The sequence below is a fragment of the Symphalangus syndactylus genome, chromosome 11 (assembly GCF_028878055.3).
Source record: "Symphalangus syndactylus isolate Jambi chromosome 11, NHGRI_mSymSyn1-v2.1_pri, whole genome shotgun sequence".
Lineage (NCBI taxonomy): Eukaryota > Metazoa > Chordata > Mammalia > Primates > Hylobatidae > Symphalangus > Symphalangus syndactylus.
Genome location: NC_072433.2, coordinates 127559998 through 127587600, shown reverse-complemented (window position 1 = coordinate 127587600; position 27603 = coordinate 127559998). Strand labels below are relative to the sequence as shown.

General features: G+C 38.7%; 1 long non-coding RNA gene across 1 annotated transcript; it reads right to left on the bottom strand.

The window, feature by feature from the left end:
- Window positions 1-13008: 13008 nt before the first annotated feature.
- On the bottom strand, window positions 13009-13834 carry LOC134731860 (uncharacterized). The gene is made up of 3 exons (XR_010114515.1): window positions 13719-13834; window positions 13220-13325; window positions 13009-13107 (listed from the first exon to the last, which is right to left on the bottom strand). It is a non-coding gene; the product is annotated as an uncharacterized lncRNA (long non-coding RNA).
- Between the last annotated feature and the right edge of the window lie 13769 nt (window positions 13835-27603).

The following is a 27603-nucleotide window of genomic DNA, read 5'->3' as shown; positions in this document are numbered from 1 at the left end:
AGCCAGATGTTGAAGATGGCAGAGCTGCCTACCAACCTTGAACTGCTCACCTCTGTCATATAAAAGAGAAAGAAACTTACATCTTATTGAAGCCATGACAATGTAGCATCTTTGTGACAGAGCTTAGCTTGTATCATAACTAATCTATACTTTACCTCAACTGAATCATATCAAAGCCTTTCCCTGTCCAGTGTAATCAGTCTGATCAGTCTGACTCCTCCTATTATGTGTTCTCAAGTCCATAGACCTCTTATTTCTATCACTGTGTGTGTGGGGAGAGGAGGGGAGAAAGAGAGACAGAGACAGAGAAAATTTTTAACTCCCGCCCCTCTCCTCTAGATTATAAGTCCCCCAAAGGCAGAGGTCACATCTACCTAATTCACCATGCCAATCCCAGCACACAAGCCCCAGGCCATGTCTGGCACACAGTAGGTGTTCCATTATGCTTAATTCATTAATTATGTAAACAATACCGTCTCCATAAATAGGAACAACATGATATACATTCTTAAGTAAAGCCCACAACTAGTGCTGAAAGGAAAAATTTCCACTGAATAACTTTGGAGAAAGTGACCTTGCTTCATCTGTTCTCTTGGTGAAGATAAGTCGTTGCTACGTCATAAATAGCCATGAAATGAGATTGCACTTTGACTGATTCCCTTTTATTATTTTTACTATTATTTAGAACCATCCCAAATAATACAGTTACAGCCCAGCAGTGTCCTTCCCTTCAAATATAACTGTCATTCCTGTAGAGCAAGTTTCAGAAATGTTTATATATTATCAAAATTAAGTTTCAAAATGAGCTACAGTATCTGGGAAAGGGGGATAATAATATTTCACAGAAACTAATTGGAAACTTGTTTTGAAATAAAGTAGTTATTATTTCCATCATGGAGAGATGAAAGCAGAGAGATTTCCTTTTATCTCACCCAGGCTAGTATCTTACATTATTTATTCAAACTCAAATTAAAACCTGGACAAATCCTACTGCGGCATTGCATATCAGTTAGAGATTATTCTTCTGGAAATGAACTTTTTTTCACAAATTTCATTATGCAGTTACAAATGACTATTATTAAAATGTAACATATAAAACTAAATTGTCTTTCCTTTTTCTGGCCACGTGCAAGATTCACTTTCCTATGCAGTATGATTCTTTTCTTCTGAACTTGGCAGCATGTGGTCTACTGGCCATGGCCCAAGCATCCAGAGAATCGCACAAAACCTGCTCCACTGTCCTGCTGACCTCCCTGCCAACGGGCTTGCTGGGTTCTCCACCAAAGTCCTGGGGACCCCTCCATGCCATTGTATTGCCCCACACTTGCATCCCAAAGAACAAACGTCAAGAAATGTTCTCCACCTGGTGACTTTGTCAAGACTCAAACTTCTTTCTACTGACTCAAACTCATGCAAAATCACTACCTGTAAAAAATGCAGCCATAAAAAATAATGAGTTCGTGTCCTTTGTAGGGACATGGATGAAACTGGAAAACATCATTCTCAGTAAACTATCGCAAGGACAAAAAACCAAACACCGCATGTTCTCACTCATAGGTGGGAATTGAACAATGAGAACTCATGGACACAGGAAGGGGAACATCATGCTCCGGGGACTGTTGTGGGGTGGGGGGAGGGGGGAGGGACAGCATTAGGAGATACACCTAATGCTAAATGACGAGTTAATGGGTGCAGGAAATCAACATGGCACATGGATACATATGTAACAAACCTGCACATTGTGCACATGTACCCTAAAACCCTAAAGTATAATAAAAAAAAAAAAAAAAAAAGTGCCTGGAGTGCGATGTTAGCCTACTTTTAGATTTCTGAATCCTTAACTCTGAAGCTCTTTCTCGCCTATCCCCCAGGCTTTCCCACATCCTGCTCACTTGGCCTGGAATGTTCTTCCTTGTTCCTTGATTGCCTAACTCCAACTTGTCCTTCAGGTCTCAGCTTAGAGGTAATTTTCTCCAGAAAGATCCCCCTAAACTCACTCCCAGGTACTGGGTCAGGTATGGCCTATGTGTTGCCATGATATCCTGTACCACTCAGCACTTGCAACTTTTTATTTTATTATTATTATTAATCTTAGAGATGGTCTCTCACTCTGTTGCCCAGGCTGGAGTTCAGTGATGTAATCATAGCTCACTGCAGCCTCAAATCCCTGGGCTTAAGCAATCTTCTGGCCTCAGCCTCCCAGGTGGCTGGGACTACAGGCTGTTGCTACCATACCCAGATAATTTTTTATGTTATGTATTTATTTTTTGTACAGACAATGTCTTGCTCTGTTGCCCAGGCTGGTCTCAAATTCCTGGCCTCAAGTGATCCTCCTTCCTCAGCCTCCTAAGGCACTGAGGTTACAAGCATGAGCCACTGCATCTGGCCTATAACTTTTAATTTGCTCTACCTCCTTCTGAATTGTAAGCCCCAGGAGGGCGGGAGTTAGGTTGTCTTGCCCCCCACCCCCATTCTATCTTCAATACCCAGCACAGTGACGGGCACATAGCAGTTGATCAACACATGTTTCATTCATTTTTAATTTAGATTCAACTCTGATATCTGGCCCCTGGAAAAACCAATCCCTAATCTGCATCCTAAAGAATACTATCTTCAGGCTTTCCTGGCATTAAATCTGTGGCTCACCACCAGAGTTCTCTGTGGTTCTTCATCTTGAGAACTAATGTCTCCTCTGCTCATTTCCTTCTACCCCTGGAAGGTCCTGCCTATTGCATCCAGGGTCTTCTCTTCTGGTCGATTTGTTTGAATTATGCTCATTTACTAGTTATTAAATCTGGCCCTATTTTTTGGGTTACGTGCATCAATATCCCATCTCCTGTACATCCAGGCCACCTTTTATCTTTCCACCCTCCAGTCTACTCTAGTTCTCTCTAGCTTAACAAGGATTTAAGCTTGGTTTATACTCATTAAGAGGAGACAAAGGTTTTCTCTAGCTACTGGATAGTTGTTGCACAGACAAAACTTTAAGACATTTCCTACCTTCGTTTCTTTGCAACTATATGACCTCTGCTGTTTATCCTGCTCAAACTTTCTCTTTTCCCCAAGACAATGAGATTCCTCTATCTTCCAACTAATAAAAAATCCTCACACTCTATCCTCAGAAAGAAAGTCACTTTCCAGTCAGCTCTCTTTAGCTTTGGCCTCTGCCTACATGCTGCCAGCAGCTCCTTTTTCATCACAGCTTCCTGGATTTATCTTTTGTTTGTTTGTCTGTCTGTTTGCTTAACTGTGATAAAAGGTGGAAAAAAGGGCAGGTTTTCCCAGAGGGAAATCAATCAGATCCTTTTTTCACAGGTTGCCTAAAGACTGTCAGATCAATTAAACAATTCATCTCTCAGATGTATTCAGCTGAAGAATTTGTCCCTGGATATTTGTACTAGAACATATTGAAACCAAGTCAAAACATCATATAACAGGAAATTCTTCTGACGTATATGGTAAAAGGGAATTGAAAGCATTGTTTCTAAATCAACCCCCAAGACATAAATTTAGCCAAACATTAGTCCAGCATAGTGCAATGAACTCCTCTCATGATTTTACACTTTGCTTTACATTCCTTCCAATAGAACTCTGTGTGTTTTGGGTAAACACACCAAGACGTGACATGAAACAGAAGTTGGAATCGTTATGGTTAACCTGAGCATGTTGGAAACCAAGGATCAGCTGAATGTTATTATACACAACCCATAAATTGGAGTGAATGGTAGAACTAGAACAAGCATGAACTACGTACACTGCAAAAGAGGCAGCAAAGTCTGTACAAAGAACAGACACCAACAATTTCCAAATAACCAACAGCTGATTAATGGTTAGTATCTATGACACTAAAAATCCATATTTTCCTCTCCAGAGCATGGCCTCACTGACGTTTGATTTTGATTGACTCATAGGGATAAATTGTTCAACTGATGAAGACTGTCTTGGTTCACATCTTGGTTACATGTAAAGAAAGGAGCTAATGACTCTTCTTGTTTGCACCATTTGAGGTATGAGCAGATCAATAAATAATAGTTCTCTCTTCCCTTTTCAAGTTAACTTATCTAGAAACAAGACACAGAAGACAGACATATAGAGATCAAAATATCAGCTTTATTATTTTAACTGATAAGACTAAGAGAATTTCGCTGGAGAATTGAGAACAAATGGACTTGCCAATACTCCCTAATTAGTCAGATTTACCCACCAGTCCAAGGCATCCCTCCAATACTCTAGGGCCCTGCCTACACAGGCTGTGGCTGCTTCTGTAATTTTCTGACATGTGTCAGTGTCCTGGAAATAGGAGAGGTCCAAGAAAGACAGTTAAGTAGATTCACTTCCTTCTTCAATCAAAGAAGGCCAGGAGGGTCGGGCACCACGGCTCATGTCTGTAATCCCAACACTTTGGGAAGCCAAGGTGGGCAGATCACCTGAGGTCAGGAGTTCAAGACAAGCCTGGCCAACATGGTGAAACGCCAACTCTACTAAAAATACAAAATTACCCAGGCATGGTGGCGCGTGCCTGTAGTCCCAGCTGGTGCATGCCTGTAGTCCCAGCTACTCGAGAAGCTGAGGCAGGAGAATGGCTTGAATCCAGGAGGCAGAGGTTGCAGTGAGCTGAGATTGTGCCACTGCACTCCAGCCTGGGTGACAGAGCAAAACTCAGTCTCAAACAAACAAACAACACCAAAAACAAACAAACAAACAAATAAGGCCAGGAACGTGACGATGGCTGTTACACCAAAGGAAATTCACTACAAAAACGTAAGTACACAGGCACTCCATACAGCAACCAATTAAATTCTATCAAATGTCCCACCAACAGCTATCATATGGTCCAAAGGTCGATAAGCTGAGGATTCCCTTAGTGATTCAAGTTTGCCTTGTAATACAGATATGAAACAAAATGTTTGGATTCCCATAAGGTTTTATAGATTTGTTTGGCCTTATGTGGGACAAATAAGTTTTTCCTTAAGCATTTGAACTAAGCAAGAATGCTTGAAAATGGTTATGTTGCTTATTTGGGTTCTCTGATTAAGAAGAAAATTCTTTCATCTATGCCTTCCAGAGCCCCCCAGACAAGCTCAGGTCTATCTACGGCTTCTATTAGTTAGAGCAAGAATGTTGTAAAGTCTCTGTTCTATTTCAAACCAGACTTGGCTGAGAGCCTTTGTAAAATGCATCTATTCACTTTGCTCCCGCCATGAGTACATTAAATGCAATTTCATATTTCTTTGATGATTTATGTTCTTTGAGAGCCTCACATCATCATTTATGTCAATGCTCACTGTTTGGGCGTAAATACGCAGAGATAGAATATACAAAGAATTGGATTAAGTGTGTCCTAACCATAAGACAAACTGTGGCTGACCAGGAAGATCTCTGAAATATATGTATGAAAGATGATAGGAATACATTAAAAAATGATGATGGTGGTGGTGATTAGCACTTACTATGTGCCAGACACTCTTCTAAGCCCTTTATGTACATTCAATCATTTACTCTTAAATTTTTTTTGTTTTTGGAATCAGAGTCTCCTTCTGTCATCCAGGCTGGAGTGTAGTGGCACGATCTCGGCTCACTGCAACCTCTGCCTCCCGGGTTCAAGCGATTCTTATGTCTCAGCCTCCTGACTAGCTGGAACTACAGGCATATGGCACCAAACTTGGGTAATTTTTGTATTTTTACTAGAGACCGCATTTCACCATGTTGGCCAGGCTGGCCTTGAACTACTGACCTCAGGTGATCCACCTGCCTCAGCCTCCCAGAGTGCTGGGATTACAGATGTGAGCAATCGCGCCTGGCCTCAAGTCCTTAAGTATTATTACCTCCATTTTATAGATAAGGCCAACTCAGGTTCATATAAGTGAACTAAGTTGCCCATGCTATAGGAAGTGAACCATCAGGATTTGACCCTGGATGGTGTGATTCTAGAGCCTTCACGTAAAACCACAAACTGAAGCAAGGGAAAATATGCGTAGGAGTATTGAAATGAATCAACAAGATGGGAGAATTCATCCCTCAATAAGTTGAAGTGAAAAATGCTTAAGCCTTCATCCACAAACTCAGAAACATACACATGCACACACATACACATATCCCTCTTATCAGCTACAATCAAAGTAAAAAGATAAACCCAAAAAACACAGACACACTGCTTCGGGCAGAAGATATAACGTTAACAAATAACAAAGAGAAAGTCATATATCTCCACTCCTGTTGTATTTCCACCATCTTTATCGGGGATAATGATCTTTAAACCCAGGAGAGCTGAATAAATGTAGTTTAGAAGGAACTGAAGAATGAGATAGGTAAGGTGATAGCAGGAGACCATCTTGTTTTAAATGAGTTTATGTCTCCAGGCCTAAACAAATTACGTCCTGGAGTATGAAGAGACTTTGCTGATGAAATCTAAGAGTCACTGTCAGTAATCTTCACAGGGTCATAGAGAGTTGAAAAGGTGCTGGGGCAAGGTATTAGAGACATGTACTAGAGAGGTGTAGCGCTAGGAAATTAGTATTCTAATTTTTCAAAATGAGGTGGAGGCAAGTGTATTCTGTGACCTACAGATCTGCAAGCTTGATTTTGAAACAGGGTATGACTAGATGGTGTGTCAGCCCTTAAAAAGGAAGTGGTGATCACTAGGAACCAGGATGGATTCACTAAAGAAAAGTAACAGATTCTACATGCCTTCTTGTGTGTGTAGCTTTAAGGACTGGTGAGAGTGAGGATGTCATGTGTACAGTAAGGGGAGGGAGAGCAATCTTGATGGGGCCCCTATCACCCCAAGGGCCACAAGGGTTGATTCATTTGATCTGGCTGGGTGATGGGTCCCCTCCTTTGCTTTATGTTCCATGAAGTTGCACACTTGCTCAAGGAGAAATACCAGAGAGAGAAAGGCCTTCATATGGGCAAGGGAATACAAATCCTGTGCCTCCCCAGAATCCTCAGACAAGTTCAGATTGATCTGTGGTTTAAACTAGTTAGGGTAATCATATTTACAAAGTCTCTTACTATTCTTGGATATCTGATGGATAAGACAGTGCTTTTAAGAGAACAAATACCTGGTTGACCATTCATACCAAAAAAGCTTACATTTATGAATCAATGTCCTTCTGATTAGAACACTTTTCCTTCAGAGAGTTGCGCAGCTCATGGCCACCCTCCATTAGGAGTCTACCTGAGTTTCACCTCCTTAAAGAGGTCTTTAACCATATGATGTAAGATAGCATTTGCCCTCTAAATACACTGAATACCTTGTTTTCTTTTTCTGTATAGTTCATGTCATTACCTGACATCATATTATAGATTCTAGTTCTTCTCACTATCTGACATTGTATTATATACAATATTACATATATCATATATATATGTACATACACACATAATTTGTCTCTCTCCTCCTCTTGCAGAACCAACAAATTCTGTGTCAATTATGTCCCTATGTTAGGCAGTAGCCCTGGCCTTTTGAATGTGAACTCCATGAGGCCAGGGACTTTGCTGTCTTTTTTACCACTGAGTTCCTAGTCACTAGGAGAGTACTAAAACACAGATGTGCTCAGTAAGTATTTATTGCTCAATAACATTTGTCAATTAGTGAATGTCAACCTGGAGAATGGTCTCTAGTGGCTACAGTGCTCTGTCCTTGGCCTTTTCCAAAATATTAACTCTGACAGAAAAGAAGAAAGATAACAAGAAAATTGATTCTGATTCCCAGTCAAGAAAACATGTATCTTTATTATTGTTATTACTGTCATCACGATTACCTACTATGTGATAGGGACTATATTCTGCTCTTACACTGCTGGAGATGCTCACAACAAAACTGAGAGGTAGAAATTATCATCTTCCGTTTGAGATGAGCAAAACTGGGTTCAGGGAGTTTAAATAACTGGCTAACATCAGACAGCAGTTACACAATGAAGCTGGGATTAAAATCCGAGATTCGTCTCACTAAAAAGTGTGTCCTTTTTTTACAAGATGATGATAACACTTATAAAAACATGAGAAACCTACTTTAATTTGCAGCTGACTGGAAAAACTAGTACATTAGATGAAAAAATCAGGATTTTATGAGAGTTTGAGATTTGAATGGCAGGCCAGAACTCAAAAAAATATATATATATTAGGTATGAAGATGAAGTTCCATACACCAATTCTAAGCATCACATTCATGGATTGGGGGGAGGGGACAGAAGGGGGTGATGATAGTCATTTATTTGAAATAGACCAAAAGGCATCAATTGACCACAAGATTAGTCTAAACCAAAGTAATATGTGGCTGTAAAATGAACTAAAACAACCTTAAACTGCATTATCAGGAATTTTTTTAAGGAAGGGGGTTCCAGTTTTATTCTGCAAAAGCTAGACCAGGAAAATGAAAGTTAAAGTAGGGTGTTAAGACCCCTGGAATGGTGAAAATCTCATTATGAATGAAGTGATTTAAGGGCTTGGTAAACCTTGGCCTGGGAGAGAGAAGACTCAGAGATATGAACTATCTTCATATCTGAAGAACTGTCAAAAAAAAAATAAGAAAACATTCTCTGTTGTTCCTGATGAGTGAGACTATAGGAAAGAGTTTTGATTAAAAATACAAAGCTTACTAATAATTAGATGCCTTCCCCACTATGAGTGAGTTTCCAATCTATTAGGAGAGATATTCAAGCAGCGGCTGTGTCACAATCTGGCCTGGAAACTCTAGTATCTACCCAAAGGGGTAGAAGATTAAGTTGATTTTAGGTTGTTTTTTTTTCAGTTCTATCTCCTACATGTGGTGACCTTATTTTCTGAACTCCAAACCAAGACCTGTGATCCTATAAAAGACTTTTTGTGCTCCTTCCAGATTTGAAAGACAGTCTAGCAGGTACAACCACCAAAATATTGTGGTTTCTAGGAGATATCAATGATGAAATAATGGGGAAAATACATGAAATTGGAACTTTCCTGGAAAAAGGAAGAAGTGAAATCACTCTACAGCAGGTATCTACTTCTCTTTGAATACTCATGTTTCAACCAAGAAGGCAGAAACTCTGGATAAAATTCCTTTTTTTATTTTCTTGCACAGCAAGTTTTCTGGAACTAAGACTTCTTCCTCCAAAGGCTGAGTGCCAAAATATAATTACAAATATAATTATAATCTAGTTCATTAGCATTACGAAAGTCAAGAAGTCATTGGAAAAGCTTCTTGGAGCATCATCAAGATTTCCAGGCCCTGCCACTGGAGCCATGCCAGCCCTTCCTTCATGACTTTGCTTCCACCTTTGTGCATATGGCAGATGCTCTAGTCTGCAGCTCATCAAGATGCCAAACTATCCTCGTTCCTCCACCCTGGACCAGAGTGACTCCCCACCAACTCCCCACTTTGGGTTCTTGTACTAAGAGGTGAGGGGCCAAAGACTCCCCCTTGGCCAAATCTGGACTTGACTCTACCGGTAAGGAAATATTCAGACTGATTAAGATATTGTAATTCTGGATATCATACATTGGGCTGGTATCAGCTGTTCCCTATTAGACTTAGACACAATGTTCTTTTCAATAGACTACTTTGTTTCACACTGACAGTCATTTTTCACCCTGCAGAATTTCAAAGCTAAGAATCCTGTATTACAATGTAAACAAACAAAATTAGACTCAAAATTGCCTTTTCTGATTTTCATATATTAATCAACTCTTCAGGAAGGCTCCTAAACATTTTCAATGACATCAAAACAGGCTGGCAACATTTTCCAACTTCAAAAAAAAATCAGGCTTAGTTAAAGGTTTGTTTTCTACTCCATTGATACTCTATATTACATATTTGCAACTGTTTCTGTTTTAGTACAGATTGATTAATAGCATAAGTCCTAAAATCCCAGCATGTTCACACACTTGCAAAAAAGTATTTCCATCTGTAACCTTCATTAACCAAGGGAAATCTATCAATTTTGGCATGCTTGCTGCTTCTTTCAGCTACAGTCTTGAGTCCTTGCAAATATCTGAGACTATGCACCTCACAGTTGCCATTAAATGCTAATTGTAGGGCAGGTGTGCACTCTAGAAATGGAGGCCAAAAAGAATGGATCAAATGAGCCAAAGAGAAAGAGAAGTCTTGACACCTGAAAGACACAGCCCCCTCTATGCTTTACACCTTACTTGACTGGGCAGGAAAACTGGCATTTGAACTAACAATGAAAATATGCTGAACAACAAAACAAGAAGCAGGTATGATCCACAAGGGATGTAAAAAAAGAAAGTGTATACTGGACAATTATGTGCTTAATAGATTAGACGATGACAGCAGCTAAAGGGCTTAAATTATATCTATTGTTACCTTCTTTAAGAAGTGGAAATCATAGGAATAATGCTACCAAGACAACTGAAATGTTTTCACATCCTTCCCTAAATGCATTCCTTAAGAAAAAAAGCTTACGACTGCTCCTGCTGCTACTTGCTAAAGTTTTTCGTAACCTTTAAAGAACCATCTTATCTACGAGTTAAAACCGGATAGTTATCAGGATTTACTGAATCCCTGTAGTTTTCAGTATGTGTTATGTGCAAGAATACAAAAAGAATCAGAATACAAATCTGCTTCCTCGAAAGGGGTTACAATCTGTAGTAGAAACTGGATTTGGAAAAATGCTTGCAAAACATGTAAAAATACTCAAGTGTGAAAAATAATGTGATCTATTATATAATTGATGGGGTTGCATGTGCCACTACATTGGGAATGTCACCTCCTTTATTAAAATGAAATGCAGAATTTTCAGCACTTGAAGGAGCTTCTCCAAGAGGATACAGGGGCTGGCCATTTTAGTACAGCTTCACTCAGTGGATTTTCTCTCTCTCTCTCTCCGTCTCTCTCTCCCCGCCGGCCCTGCCCTCAGACACACACACAGACGCCCCACTTTTCTTGGCAGTCCTTAACATAAATGAGATAGACAAAAATTTTCAAAATTATTTTATTATTTCACTTTGTGCAAGATGCGTAAAAGCAGTGAAGCTTATAGAGTCCAGCACAATAGCTACATAAACCCCCTGACCCCCAAGATTCTTATACAATAAGAATATTCCCATTCTTATTCCCCCAAAGAAGTTAGTGATTTAAGACTAACCTGAGACTGTTGGCATTAGGGCCTGTTCTACGATATTCCAAAATTAGGAATCTATCTCTCACCTTCAGCAGAAACTGTTCTTTAATTCTTAATATCGTGATGAGGAAGAAATTTCAGGATGCCAAAAGATAGAGACTCATAAAAGGACCTCACACGTTTCTTATTTCCTGTCAAATGCAATGCAAAACAATATCTCAGTATTATTCTACTGTTTCCAGTATTTTTGCCTAAAGATGGGAATTTCTAATCATATAAACCTGGTATTGCTCAGTTAGGGAGTGAAGCAGAGATTAGAAAAAAGTTTCACCCCTACCGGTAAGTTTCTATGAGGACTGAGTGGGAAGGTGGTTTCCCAGCATGTAAACCAAGAGTCCTGAGAAAGTTTTACATTTCTATCAGCAGAAATTGAAAACCCCCAGTGACACTGACACCCAGTCACACCTTTGTTCTGCCTTATATTGGACAGGAAGGAATGAGTTTCTCACCAATCTCTCTCCAGACATACCTACTAAAAAGTGCTAGCAGGCAGAGGTATTCTAAATAGGCTTTAAGCATAAGCAGATATATCTTAAGCTTTATTAGATATTTCTTATTTTCTTCACCAGTGTAGATATATAGCAGGCTGTCTATTAAATAAAAAGGCTTAGGAGTTTGGTTCTTTGATTAAGAAAAATAATCATGGTCTGTTAGTCTATTTATTACCAAGAGAAGAAGAATTTGCTATGTGGCAATGTTAAGGATTGCGGCCCCACCTGGAGACCTTCCTAAGGGTCTCTCTTAACAGGCCCTATCTGTGCAGTTCACTTCCCATTTGCTACGCCTACAGTGCTGACACAAGGACTGACAGAAACACCTGACTTCACAGTGCCACCTTTAAATGAAACCCCATTCCCTACATTCATGGTTTGGTCCTTAGTGGGTCAGAAGATAAATCTCTTGATGAAACCACAACATTTAAAGAACAGTCACTCACATAGTAAAAGGGGATACTGATCTGTCAGTAACTGTATTAGTCCTTTCTCAAATTGCTATAAAGAAATACCTGAAACTAAATAATTCATAAAGAAAAGAAGTTTCATTGGCTCACAGTTAAGCAGGCTATACAAGAAGCATGGCTGGGGAGGTCTCAGGAAACTTACAATCATGGCAAAGATGAAGGGGAGGCAAATACATCTTATATGGTTGGAGCAGAAGGAAGAGAGAGAGGAGGAAGGTGCTACACACTTTTAAATGATCAAATCTCATGATAACTCACTCACTACCATAAGAACAGCACCAAAGGGGAAATCTGTCCCCACGATCCAATCACCTCCCACCAGGCCCCACTTCCAACATTGGGAATTATAATTTGACAAGAGATTTGGGCAGGGACACAGACCCAAACCATATCAGTAACTGTACATGGTATGGACATGTAAAATAATGGTAGCCAAAATGCAGTGACTTATTTAGGAATGAAACCGAGGATGATTTTCTAAAGGCGGTAAGACCTCCCTACAGACTTGATCATTATCTAATTGCACTTATTTTTAAAAGGCTCCCATAAACTGTAACCCTGGTGATTTACATGAATCAATTAACATCTCTGTACAGTAATCATTCATCCAGCAGAAAAATATATTACATATATGCCAAATTATTTTTTTGTCTCATTTCACTCTTCTTCTTCTTCTTTTTTTTTTTTTTTGAGACGGAGTCTTGCTCTGTCGCCCAGGCTCGAGTGCAGTGGTGCGATCTCGGCTCACTGCAAGCTCTGCCTCCCGGTTTCACACCATTCTCCTGCCTCAGCCTCTCAATTAGCTGGGGCTACAGGCGCCCACCACCATGTCTGGCTAATTTTTTGTATTTTTAGTAGAGACCGGGTTTCACTGTGTTAACCAGGATAGTTTCGATCTCCTGACCTCGTGGTCTGCCCACCTTGGCCTCCTAAACTGCTGGGATTACAGGCGTGAGCCACCGCACCCAGCCCTGTTCACTCTTCTTAATCCACAGCTGCTATTGCATGATTCTGTGCTCATCACTTTAAAAAAAAAGAAAATTTAATTTTAAGAAATCTGAATTAAGCATTTATGTTAGAAAAACAGTATGTCAGCTCAAAGGAGATGGTTGTGTTAACGTAACAAAAGGTTTACCTCATTCCTTGTGGTCACTGAGGTAACCCTCATTCAAGTTGATATCCTTAAGTGAGCTGTGCTAAAAAATGATTGTATCTAAGGAGCTTAGTAGGGGCAAAGGAAACTGCAACACAAAAGGAATCTTATGAGATTAATTTTATTATTTAATATTTATAAGATTGTACCTAAAATGCTAACTCAAGAACAAAGAAATGTCACCGGTTAACATAAGTTTAAATATTTACAAATATTGAAATAGTGGGAATTGTCAAGTGAAAACACAAGAGACAAGGGCAATGCTATGCCTGATCCTATGAGCATCATCAGCTCATTCTGACAACTATGATCAAAGAACACAAAGAAACCAGAATTACAATGAAGTGATTTTACATGGCTTTGGTTAGTGTGTTTTCTGTTGGAAATAAAAGAAGGAAAACTAGAATTGGCTTAAATAATGACTTTTATGATATCACAAAGCAGGAAATCCAGAGCTACAGTGGCTCCGTGGTGAGTTCACTTGGTAATTCACTGATGTCAAAAGGAACCTTTTTCACAACTTTCTACTCTTCCAACTTAAGCATGTTGGCTTGCCCTCTGAGACTGGTTCTGTTCAAGATCGTTAAGATGGCTTCTGCAATTTCAGGCATCACATAAGGATGACAATCGTCAGAGGCAGAAATGTTTGCTTCTAACGGTAAATTTTACACAGAAGCACCATATGCCTAAGCCAAAGACTCCCCCTCAACACTTATTGGACAAAATTATATCACAAACCCACGTCTAAATCAATCACTGGGAGGGTAATAATTAGAATTAGAATGTCTGATTTAGACTATTCAAGATTCACCTCCTCTCAAGGCTGATGGAAACGCTAACTTCCCCTAAAACACATTACTACCCAATATTTGAGAAAATTTAGAGTTCTACCAGTAACAAATAAGGCTGGTGAGAATGACAACGGGGTAGACAGCCTGAAGAATCAACCACATATACCTAATAGAAATAGAATAGAGCTTAACTCACTACGCTATGGCTCAATTCATAGAGTTGACACAATTTCACAGGTGGACAGTATCATGTATCCAAGATTAGCCATTGTTATTATAGCAATATATCTTCATAGAGAGCTGGAAAGACATGAATCTCTCTTTAAAAGGCAGTAAGTGATTATAATTGAAGCACAAATCATTGCTAAATCCATATCATCTACATGCACCCAAAATAGATATTTCCTCTATTATTGCAAAATCAAGGGTTCCTTTTACTGGAAATTTGAGTTCCACTGAGTTTCCAGTAACAGTTTCACATTACAGACGTGCATTTGTAATAAGTTTAAATTGGTTAATTGGGTTCAATTTATCTAATGAGCTACTAAAGTGGTCAATTGTTATGCAAATTAGGGAACATGGCTGTATTAAAAAGTAATGTATTGTATAACATATTACCTGAATATATTCACGTATACATTGTTTCATTTTTCATTTCATTCTAAATTTTCATTTATCATATCACCATCTCCCACACAGAAAAAATGGCTACAATGATACTTGTTAACTGTGTGCTCTTTTCTAAAATATTTAATCAATTCTAATGAGAAAAAATACTATTGAAATATTTTACTCTGTTTAATGTGGTGTAACAATAAATCAATCAACTGAAAGGCAGGAAACAGAATTCTAACTCTGATAGCATTTATTGAGTACTCACTATATACCAGGCACTGTGCTAAGTGTTTAACCCGTATTCGTTTCTTTAATTCTCCCAATAACTCTGTAAACGAGGTACTATGATTATCTCATTTTCAGAATGAAGCACAAAACTGGGGCACAGGGTCACTTCTGCAGGCTTACACAGTTAGTAAGTGGCAGAGGCAAGACTCAAACCCAGACCACATGACTTCAGAGCCAAAGCACGTAATCGTGGTGCAATACCACCTCTCTAGTTCTGGAATTGGCACTAGCTAGTTAAATTGGTGGGGGGTAGGGGGTGGTTACAGTTTTCTAATGAATTAAGAATTTGAGATATTGGAGAACATTTCCAGCCCAAACGCTAAAAATGTCACGAAAGCCATGACCTTATAGACAATCTCCTCTGCCATATGGTTTATATTAAGATTACATTTATGAGCCGGGGGCAGTGGCTCACGCCTGTAATCCCACCACTTTGGGAGGCTGAAGCGGGTGGATCACCTGAGGTCAGGAGTTCGAGACCAGCCTGACCAACATGGAGAAACCCCGTCTCTACTAAAAATACAAAATTAGCCAGGTGTGGTGGTGCATGCCTGTAATCCCAGCTACTAGGGAGGCTGAGGCAGGAGAATCGCTTGAACCTGGGAGGCAGAGGTTGTGGTGAGCCAAGATCGTGCCATTGTACTCCAGCCTGGGCAACAAGAGTGAAACTCCGCCTCAAAAAAAAAAAAGATTACATTTATGACACAACTGAACACCCATCTGTGGACTTTCTAAGTAACAACAACTGCAAGGTAATTCAGAAGAAGGAGAAACTAAAAAGCCAACCATGACATGTAAGTCACAGAAAAAATACATCCCCTTGGAGGAATAATGTTACAGTTTATGAGCCCTAAATTCATAAGGTACTCCAGACACTGGCATGAGACCCACCTAGAAGGTAGGCTATAGAACTGAATTTCCTAAACTATGGCTCCTGAATTAACCAAATATTTTTCAAAGCACACTACAATGTTTCATGACAATAAACAATGGAAAATTCTTTCCTCTCAGAGCAAAAATTCTTTCATCACTCTGAGCCTCCTAAAGAGTCAGAATTAAGGTATTTTTAAAAATCCCACCAAACATAATTATGAGTATTCATAGGATTTCTCAGAATATCCTCTTTGGCTATACCCAGACTGAGGCATAGAGATCTATACATTTGCAGAAGAGTTAATATTAAATTTTTTTCTCCAAACACTGTGAACTAACTACTCATTAGAAGGGCCTACCATTCAGGTTATCTGAAGAGTGAAATTTGTAATCTAAATGACCAAAGTATCTAATCTTATGTTAAGGATACAAGCAGGATTGTGCAATATCTTCCTGCAGTCTGTGAAGAAGTTCATCCTTTATGTGCTTTCTCACTATGTGTAAAGAGCGTCATTGAGTGGTCTAAGTTCTGGAAAGTGTCCTGGTCTGAGGTGTTTTCTCACCCCAGTCCCTATGGCCCATGGTGGAATGGCTATGGCACAGAAGTGCAAAGGATAGAAACGTTTTCTTGTGAAACAATCACTGGAATATAAAAATCAGCAAACTTTTTGTTAAGGATCAATTTTCTTTGGGGTATAGACAGTTCCCTTTTGGGTGTACAGTAATATCTCAATTATCTCCAATAGATAAGGGAAATAATAGTGTGACTATGCAAATAATTCAGGTCTTATAATATGTGTTTGTGTTTATGTGGGCATATCATTTTATGGATTTTGTTTTGCAATCCCATTCTTCTTATATTACATAATAAAGTTAATTTGTTATTCCTGAACGAAAGATGACCAAAAGGTTCCAAAGCATTGTGGATGCTAAGGTCAAGTTGTGAAAAATAAATGTGCTACAGTATGCAAGGGCTAATCCATAACAACTTGCTTAAAAAGATAGTAACAGCTTGTTTACATCTATAATGTGAAATGTATTCCAAATAAAAGTGCTGTGCACTTCTATTCCCATATACTTGCTATATCTTTGTCCTAGGTTTATGCAATAGATAAATTAAAAGGAACTTTATGACATTTTCCACTGATGAAAAACCTTAGGCAGCTGAGGCACAATACAAAAAGCCATTGATGACAAGAACCATCTGCTTGTCATGTAAATATTTCCTAAATCAGAAAAGGCATGAAGTTCCTTTTGTGTTGTTTCTCCCTTTCATCTTTCAGGCCAATCAGATTCTATGGACAAGGGATAAAATGGGAGGAATTACTACTATGTCTTGTCTGAGCCATTAGTTCATAATAAAATAAGGATAATATGGCAATTCAGCAACAAAAGAGGCAAACAAGTATGAACTGAAATAACAAAATTCATTTGGTAATATTGAGACTTCAGAACCCAGGGAAGCAGAATGATCAATGAAGTGAGTGGAGCAATGGCCAGGGAGTCCCACCAGCTCAGGACCAAGCCTGGGTCAGACTCTTCCAAACCTCTGGCAAGTAATTTCGCTGCTCTGGATCATGTTTCTTTTATTTCCTTTCCTTTTCTTTTTTCGTTTTAGATACAGGGTCTTATTCTGTCACCCCAAGATGTAGTGCAGTGACTCAAAGATAGCTCACTGCAGCCTCAAACTTCTGGGCTCAAATAATCCTCCCACTTCAACCTCCAAGCAGCTGGGACTACTGGCATGCACCACTACACTGGCTATTTTATTATTATTATTTTTTTTTTTTTTATTGTAGTGATGAGTTCTCACTGTGTTTCCCGGGCTGGTCAAGTAATCCCCCTATCTTAGCCTTCCAAGCCAAGCACTGGGATTTCAGGAGATCGTGTTTCTTAATCTGTGAAATGGGAATAACAACAATACCTATTTCAAAGCGTTGTGGTGAGAAATAAATCATCAGCTTGAAAGCGCTTATCCCAGTGCCTGGCACATGGCCAGCAATATATACATGCCAGCTGCTACTCCTATTAACCCAGGAGTGAGATCATCCAACTGAGCGACAATATGTGGATAGCACACCCTGCCCTGAGAATGTCTCTCATTGCATGTTTTAACAAAATGTATGCAAGTTCTTCCTTTCATGAATTCTTTGAAAATTTAATTCGGAAAGTAATATACATTTTCAGCCAGGTGCAGTGGCTCATGCCTGTAATCCCGGAGGCTGAGGTCGGCAGATCACTTGAGGCCAGGAGTTCGAGACCAGCCTGGGGAACATGGCGAAACCCCATCTCTACTAAAAATACAAAAATTAGTCAGGTGTGATGGTGTGGACCTATAATCCCAGCTACTCAGAGGCTGAGGCAAAAGAATTGCTTGAACCCGGGAGGCAGAGGTTGCAGTGAGTGAAATACTTCCATAGCTTCTATGGTTTCATTATTGCATTTGAATTTTTATAGCAGTGAGCTGAGATTGCGCCACTGCACTCTAGCCTGGGCAACAGAGTGAGACTCTGTCTCAAAAAAAAAAAAAAAAACAAGTAATATATCTCAAAAAAAAAAAAGTAATACATATTTCAAAAAAGATTTTGTTAATGCAGGTTTTAAAGTGAGAGTCTCTTCCCTACTCACAATATCAATTGCAATCATTACTTTAAATACCACTGTTCTTGATTTGGGATATATGCTTCCAACCTTTTACATGTTTAAACAAATATAGATATCATTTTTATAATTTTTTTTTTTTTTGAAATGGAGTCTCACTCTGTCACCCAGGCTGGAGTGCAGTGGCCCGATCTCCACTCACTGCAAGTACCGTCTCCCAGATTCACACCATTCTCCTGCTTCAGCCTCCCAAGTAGCTGGGACTACAGGCGCCCACCACCACGCCCAGCTAATTTTTTGTATTTTTGGTAGAGAGGGGGTTTCACCTTGTTAGCCAGGATGGTCTCGATCTCCTGACCTCACGATCCGCCCACCTCAGCCTCCCAAAGTGCTGGGATTACAGGCGTGAACCACAGCACCCAGTCTCATTTTTATGATTTTTAAAATAGAAATTAAACCATATTATAGAATTTATTGTTACTTCCTCTTTCACTTAACATATCCTGCATATCTTTCATAATATGTTAGTAGGTGTAGATTTCTGCTGTTGACATAAATCTAATATTAAATTTTAAATGATAAGGAGATAAATGATAAGATAAATGATGAAAATAAAAAGATCATTAAAAAGTGTTCTTTCATTGTTGCTTAGCTTTTAAGTGTGATGATGGCATTGGGATTATGTTTTGTTTTAAGTCCTTAACTTTTAGACAAATCTCCTGGAATATTTACAGATAAATTACATGATTCCTAGGATTAGCTTCAAACTGAAAGACGGATGGAAAGAGGAAAACTTGGAAACATAAATAAAACAAGATTGGCCATAAATTGATAATTAAGCTGGCTGATGACCATGTAGGGATTAAAGTATTCTCTTCTTTGTACTTTTGAATATTTTTAAATTTTCCATAGCAAAAAGATTTAACATTTTCCCTTCTTAAAACTGATGTACTAAATGCCAAATAGCTATATCTTTAAATCACAGCAATTAATTCCTCCTGACCGGTTAGATAATAATTTAATCTACAAGACTAATCATTCCTAACACACATCCCCTAAGCAGCGCAAACCAATTACAATTTACCTTTCTTATAGTTTGAATGATGCTATAAAAATTCAAATGCAATAACGAAACCATAGAAGCTGGTTATTGTATTTCACCAATGTTAAGGGAGCTATTTATCGACAAATGCAAATTATAAACTATCATAATTACTGTTTTTTTAGAGTTAATGTAGTGCTTTCCTTTTTCTCTTACATTGGAATTATTGCAGCTAGATGAAAAAATAAAAACAGTTGTTTAGTCTAGGTACAGTCAAGAAATCAAGAAGATCGCATGGAGTGTTCTGTTTGTTCACCCAGCTAGGAGGACACATACTACCTGGAGTCTGCTCACCAAAATTCTGTCATGCTGAAGCCAAGAGAAGTTCTTTGCTATGCCACTGGAGCAGAATAATGTTTTGAGTTTCATGTTTTACTCAATGCACACCTCAACACTTCCAGGAAGGTGGCCAGGCCCTTTGTATGTCTTATCTGTGGCGCGGGAGAGGAGGTTTATAGGACATAGAGGGGAACTGCCTGAATCCTATAGCACCTCTTGGCTTTTGTAAAAGTCTACACACACTGAAGAGGTATGTTCCTGAAGCCCAGAGGCAGACAGGAAAGACAGTACTTTCTAGGGAAGCAAAAGGGAAGAAGAAGTTTTTTCAATATTGGATTAGAGGTCAGAGTTCAGCAGATCCAGTGAGACAAAGAATCTTACAAGGCAAACAGTATCTGTACTGTGCACCCAGCAATGTTGGATGCTAGACTTCCAGTCCTCTCAAAGATTTCTGACACCGAACGTGGACTGGAAGAAAGGGAGAATCAGAATCTAAAAAGATTAAGATGAATGGAAAATAGGTATCTCTGCATTATCAGTGAGATAAGGACTGATAATGCATGATCAATGACAAGGAGATCTTCACCTATGATTTGGCATCATTTAAGATCCTGAACCCTTGAACTATGCTTGGGGCAGGACATCACTAATGAATATTTAAATTTAATTTCTGCCAGCCCATAAGTATAATGAGATGTTAGATTTAAGTTTAAGTGGATTTAAAGAAAATAAAAACGTCCAATAGTACGGATCTTAGTTTATGGCAGTTAATTCATACAGGCTACTCCATTAAAAATCCACCATGCCAATAAAAGAGACTATAGAAGCAACCTACCTCCATTCTGTAATAACCATCCTTTACATCTGCACAGCTTTGTATTTGTAAGGTGTTTTCACACACGTTGTCTCGTCTGATCCTCACAGAGTTCAGAGGGTTCAGTGGCTCTTGAGCTGTTCAGAGTAGATGGGCAGGAGTGAAATGGCTCAATGGAAGACAGGACTTTCTCAACTGGTCACTAGTCATTTCTTTTGCTTGCTCGCTCTCTCACTCTCATTCTTGCTAGAAACAAGAGGAACCATTTATTCAACACTTCATTAAAAAACATCTGTGCAAAATTGTCACTTGTAAGATGGATTTTATGGAACCTATTGTCAAGGATGAATTCACTTCCTCAGGGGTGGCAATTTAGGCTGCCATCCAATGGTGGTGGTTAAGTCTTGGCCAAATATTACTCAGCAGAGAAATATTAATATAACAAAACAATTGTTTGTAGGTATATTTAAGAAGGAAAAACAATTATAGCACTTTCCAATGTCTTCTTACTATAAGAAACAGATATCTTTCTTAAAACAATTCAACAGAAAAAAAGTTCATTTAAAGAGCGTTCTTTTAGTGCAAATTTTTGAAGCCAGAAGATTTAATGGAAGTTGCCTCTAAGGAATGGGAGTTGGAGAAATGAAGTAGGTGAGACTTTCATTTTTCTAATTTTTACACTTCTTTACATATATATATATATATCATAGTTTCGAAACTAATCTTTTTTAATCAAATGAATCTAATTATCTAATTGGGTTCTTTTCCTCTTTATCACATCATTGTTAACAAAATATGTACAAATGTGAGCATTCTTTAATAACTTACAGGGCTTTAAAAAAAGAACTTTGATTCCTAATTATTCACTTTTGTCACTAAAACCCCTGCCCTGGTTTGTCCATGCTCTTTAGGCCAGGAATTTCTAACTATGGCGAGAACAGTGGGATAAAGGAGTCTTCAAAATCAGTATCAGGATTAAGAATTCACTTTCCATCACCCTACGCCATCTGGTGAGTATGCAAGGTTTAACGCACCTGCCTTTGATTTTTCAGGCATATTCTCAGCATACAAGCAGTAATACAGGAGAACAGTTTTTTGTTTCTATTTTAAAGTTGTAAGAGGAAAAAAATTCTCCGAAAGACAAAATGCATTTTTATGTCTGCAAAACTTACTACAGGCTTTCATGGTTAGAAATCCTAGAACCAAGATTCAAATTCAAGTCTTTCTATTTCTAAAGATTATGTTCTTTCTACTCCACCATACAACTTCCTCTAGAGATCATTTTCATAAATTTAGTTTTCTTTAAAACAGTAAATTGGATTTGCAGAGTTTTTTTCAGCCCCTGCTGCTGTGTGAAACAGAGAAAATGTCTCACTGTTATGGTCAGCAGTGTCTGGGTACCACCAGTATGTGCCTGTATGATTTGTGTCCAGGTATATGTGATGGCATCCTTCTCCAAAAGCTGTGAGCACCTGCGTAGCTTGAATTCAGCTTCTGTGGAGCTTCCCATAGCCACAGAACAAACAAGACTTCCCAGCGCAACTAATAAAAGAAGATTTTTTTTAAAACTTACTACAAATAATAAATAAAATAACAAAACTTAAAGACATGTAACTGTCCTTATAAGAAAAATATTGGCTTTCCGTTTTTTAATGGTGGGAGGCATATTCTTAGAGTAGTAGAGGGATATAGGAAGGTGAGAGCAAGAGTCCTTGACTTGGTCCACAGGCCCAGCAGCCTTCTTTTCAGCTGGCATCGGCTTCTATAACCTGCTCTCCTTTTCTAGGAGTAAGGATTCATTGTAGGTAAAGAGAAGACTGTTTGGCCTCTCCAGTCCTCTGATTTAAGACCTTTCTTTTGTTACTTCTCATTAGTAAACATGACAATTACCCCCTATCCTTGGGAAAGTAACAATCCTATGTCAGCTGTGGCCAGGTTTCCAGTTATAACATGTTCCCCTAACACTTCATTTACACGTGCTTCCTTTTTCTGAGAACCTCCTCCGTCCTTCCCAAATGTCTTCCAGGTTTAGACCTTGTGGCTTCATTTGCATTATTTGATTATGTTTTTTAAATTGTTTCTCTTCATAATCCCCATAGCAACTGGCTTCTTTAGAAATTTCCTCACAGTCCAAAGATATCATACCTTTTAACTGAAAATAACATTTTGAATAGAATTAGTACAGGAAAATAAGCTGTTTTATTACCTCGTCCTTAACTTTTCATTTCTTTAATTTTCTTTTGTAAAATTAAAAATTTAAAAAAAACCTGTCAACTCAGCTGTATGGAATTTGTTGGGTATTGTGGGGCCTGTAAGTTATTAAAGGATGTATATAATTTTTTAAATGCTGTCTCACCCATTTTACAGAGCAGGCAGTTTTTCACTTATTCAGTAAGTGTTTTTTTAGTATCTTAAGAACCGTGTTTAAAGCTGTGAAACATTTAAGGTGAGTATAAAACCCAGAATTGTCCTCCTGCACCTGAAGTCATTTTAGGTAACAATAAAATGTAGTGTGTAATTAAACACTGAAACTATAAAACAGCCCTATCATCATTTTCAGTTGATAGAAGAAGAAGGTGAAATTTGAATTGGGCCCTGAGGAGTAGGATTTGAAAAGCTGAAAGAACACCAAAAACATTATTCTAGGCATCATTCCAGAAGAGAAGGCAGTGTGAAATTTATATGAAGGATAAATGTGGAGTTTGGAGGGACAGTGAGTAGATCAACTTGGCTAGAGGACAGTATATTGAGACATATAAGACAGATGAAAAGCTAGAAGATAAGGCTAGAAGGCAGGTGTAGAAAGTCTTACCCATCAAGTCTCGACCTGGGTTTGGATTTTATCTCAAAGGTGATAGGATTAACTAGATAAAATGGAAGATTAATCTACAGGAAATTACAAAGTGTAATCTAAAAGAATCTTTAAAATGGCTTGAGCGTCAGGCTTTCTCCTTGTCTTCTGCTTTGTTCCTTCCTTCCTCCATTTCCCTACTCCACTTTTAGCCAGTGATCTTAAGAATCACACAGTTCTATTGTGCAATGTTTAAATGGCGTCATTCTCCTGCTTAAAACAGTTCAATAGCCTTGCAGAGACTTTCAGAAAAAATCCTACCAATTTAACACATGGCCTTTAAGATCTGGCCCTAACTTGCCTCTCTAGACTTGTCACCTATACAAGAGGCATCACTTTAACCCTTTTCTATTGGACTGAAATATCCTTCACTCCTCCACGCCCCTTTCTGTTTTTTTGTCTGACAAACGTGTAACTCATCTTGAGGTTTTGGCTTAGATGACACTTTCCCAAGGATGGATCTCAGAGCGCTTTAAATCCAGATTATGCTGCCTTCCACATCTTCCATTTCTATGACAGTACTTAAGATCCACATCACTGTCTTGGGCATACCCATAGGGGTGGGGTGGTTTCCCTAGTACCTAACAAAGCACCAGAAACATAAGAGATGCCTTAAAATTTTTGGTAAATAAAAGAATAAAAAAATGAAGAAGGCGGAAAAAATAGGAGTCTATGGCAATCGGACAGTCATAAAATAGTAAGATTTAGGGCATAAATTCTGGGATAGGCTTGCAGCAATGGAAAAGAAGGGATGGATGGAGGCACAGTAAAAAAGAAAGCTGGATGGAATGCTAACAAACCTCAATTCTGACTGAGCTGACATAATTTGGTATATATAATTAAAAGGTCCATCTAACTCTATAGTTTCCAAATACTGGCTGATCATCAGAATCATCCAGAGAATCAGGAATGTTTTTGGTTTTGATGTGTTTTAATTTTTCATGATCTTTCTCATAACAACTTACTGACGTTTAGGAATTACCTAGATGTCATATAAGGCCATTTGCAGCACTAATGTTCTGATTTAACCAAGACATCCATGAAAAGATAATAAGTAACTGAATGTAAGAGCAGAAGGAATGCCTTATACTACTACATTTTTAGGCTGGTTAACCTGGAGTCACAATTTGCATGTAACAGGCAGCCAAAAAAAAAAAAAAAAAAAAAAAAACTTGATGAATAAATCAGGGAAGCAGAAAGAGGGAGCACATTTTGCGAGATGGATTTGATGTTGGACATGAGTCCAACTGACACTCAACCATTTGTGTGTCCTTCCAGCTGTCGCAACAGAACTCTCATCCTGCTTTAAGTGATTATGTCCTTGGCATTGCTGTTTTGGCTAGTATAGTGACTATCTCTGAGGAACAGCACCCAATTTCTCTTTAAAGAATTACCCTCCGCCATTGTGTAGTCTTCTTGAAATTGTAAATCAGGTCCTGCCCTCCCTCAGCTGAGACATAACAAAACTCTCTCCTTGATTTTGAAAACTTGAGTAGAGTGTCCAAAGAGCAGAGAAATAGATTGGTGCTCACCATTCTTGCTGTGTCATTAAGTTCCTTGGAATGCCCTGGTTTCTGTTCTTTTAACTTAGCCTTGTTATCAAGCCTTCTCAACATCTATGAACTACCCAGTATCCTTCTAAATCACCATTTTGTTTAACAAGTCTTTTCAATATCTGGTACCTACAAACAAACAAATGAACAAAAGCTAATAATATACTACCTTCATTGTCTCATTGCACAAGAGTTCCTTCCTGTGCTCACCCTAGATTTTCCTCTAGTTTCTGCAGTAGGAAGGTATGCATAGCCATTGCAGCATTTAAAAAAAAAAAAAAGAAAAAAATGCAAGCCACACATGTAATTTTATATTTCCTAGCAGCCACATTTTAAAAAGTAAACAGAAACGGATGAAATTAGTTTTAAGGCTATATTTTATTTAAACAAATATATCTTTATTATTAATATACTATACGAAAAAAATTTTTTTTAGTGTAAGTCTTTTGAAGTGTGGTATGTATTTTACAGTTACAGCACATCTCAATGCAGATGCTAAATTTTGAAAGGTTAAAGTGATATATGTTCCTTCCGAAACAATATAGCCACATATACAGAAAAATAACTCACACTGTTACTTTTAATATTTAAAATGCTGGGCACGGTGGCTCATGCCTATAATCCCAGCACGTTGGGAGCCTAAGGAGGGCAGATTGCTTGAGGCCAGGAGTTCGAGACCAGCCTGGCCAAAATGGCAAATCTCCGACTCTGCTAAAAATTCAAAAATTAGCCGGGTGTGGTGGTGGGCACCTGTAATCCCAACTACTCAGGAGGCTGAGGCATGAGAATTGCTTGAACCCAGGAGGCGAGGTTGCAGTGAGCCAAGATTGCACCACAACACTCCAGCCTGGGTGATAGAGCAAGACTCTGTCTCAAACTAATAATAATAACAATAACATAACAAAATTTAATTTAAATTAACTAAAACATTCAGTTCCTCAGTTGCACTAGCCACATTTCAAGTGCTCACTAGTGACATATGACAAGCATCTATGTACTAAGCACCACAGCCTTAGATCTGCTACAGAAGTGAAGAGTCACAGGGAACCTTTTCTTGATGGATCTAGTAGTTGGCAGGAATTGGAGGCTTTCATAATTGCAACAAATTCCATTATGACAGGACTCAAAACTGTGTGAAGACCTGTTTGAAATATTTCTTCCCCCAAAATGACGTTTCTTTGGCTGGGTAACTACAACAGGTTAACACATTACTGATTGTGAGATCTATCCTCCGTGCTCTGCAATTCAGGTGCATAGAAAGTTCAAGGAATTATCTTGTCAGGTAGTTTTCAAAGTTAAAATTACACTATTACTCTTAAATCACTTCTCATTTATAACATGTTGAGGGGTGGGAAGAGACTTGGGGGATTCATTTTAATTATAAGGATTTTCACCATCAAATAGAAAAATAGAATTTTGAGTGGCAGGTTGAAGAAGTTGACCTTTATCTCTCAGACAATAACAGATATTGTAAATTTTAGAGTGAAAGAATAACATAATAATGTCAATGTTTCAGGAAAACAAATCAGAACCCAGACTGGTACAACAGCAGTCCATAGAGAAGGTGTGGCGCTTCCAGCATCCTTAGATGATAGATATATGCTCTTATTTCGCCGGGAATGCTGTTTTCCTCTTCTGAAGCTGACAAGATATGTGTTCATTCTAGTTCAGTCGCCCCTTAGTTTCCCAAGAGCAGATGGCAGGCTGGGTCACTTCTCCCTTCAGCTCTACTCTCACACCAGTTCTTTGAGAATCCTGCAGAAAAGTCAAATTTATGGAGACAGAAAGTTGTCGCGAGGGGCTGAGGAATTATTGTTTAATGGGAACAGAGTTTTCGTTTTGCAAGATGAAGAGTCCTATGGTGGTAAAAGCAGCACAACAAAGTGAATGATTGGTGGGACTTTTCCCTGATTAACTCTTCTTCACATTTAGGAGAGCTCTCATTTGCAGGCCAGAATGGTTTAGGTACCCTTGTTGTACCCTTTCACGGCCCTCATACTTTCCTTACCAGGCTCTCATCACAACTGTCATCTACAGCTAATTGTATGGTATATCACTCTGCTAGGGTTAATATAAGAAAACACTACAGACTGGGTGCCTTATACAGACTGGTTGTGATTTTCTCACAGTGCTGGAGGCTAGAGGTCTAAGATAAAGGTGTTGGCAAGTTTGGTTTCCAACTGAGACATTTTTTTTAATTTTTTTATTTTTTTGGCTTTCAGATAGTCTTTCCTTTATGCAAACACAACCTTGGTGTCTGTGTCCAAATTTCCTCTTCTTATGACGACATCAGTCAGACTGGATTAGGGCTCACCCTAAGGGTCTTTAATCACCTCTTTAAAAGCCCTGTCTCCAAATACATTCACATTCTGCAGCACTGGGAGTTAGAATTTCAACGTATGAATTTTGGGGTATGCAATGTGGCTTATGATTAACCTCTACTGTTTCCACTTGTTAAACTTTTAACAGCACGGACTTTGTCTTGTTCATATTTCAGGACCTTTACAGTTGCTGCTGTCTTCTGAGCACACTCTACCTCCAACTCTTCATACAACACGTTTTTCTCAACTTTGAAGCCTTAGCACCATCATCTGACAAG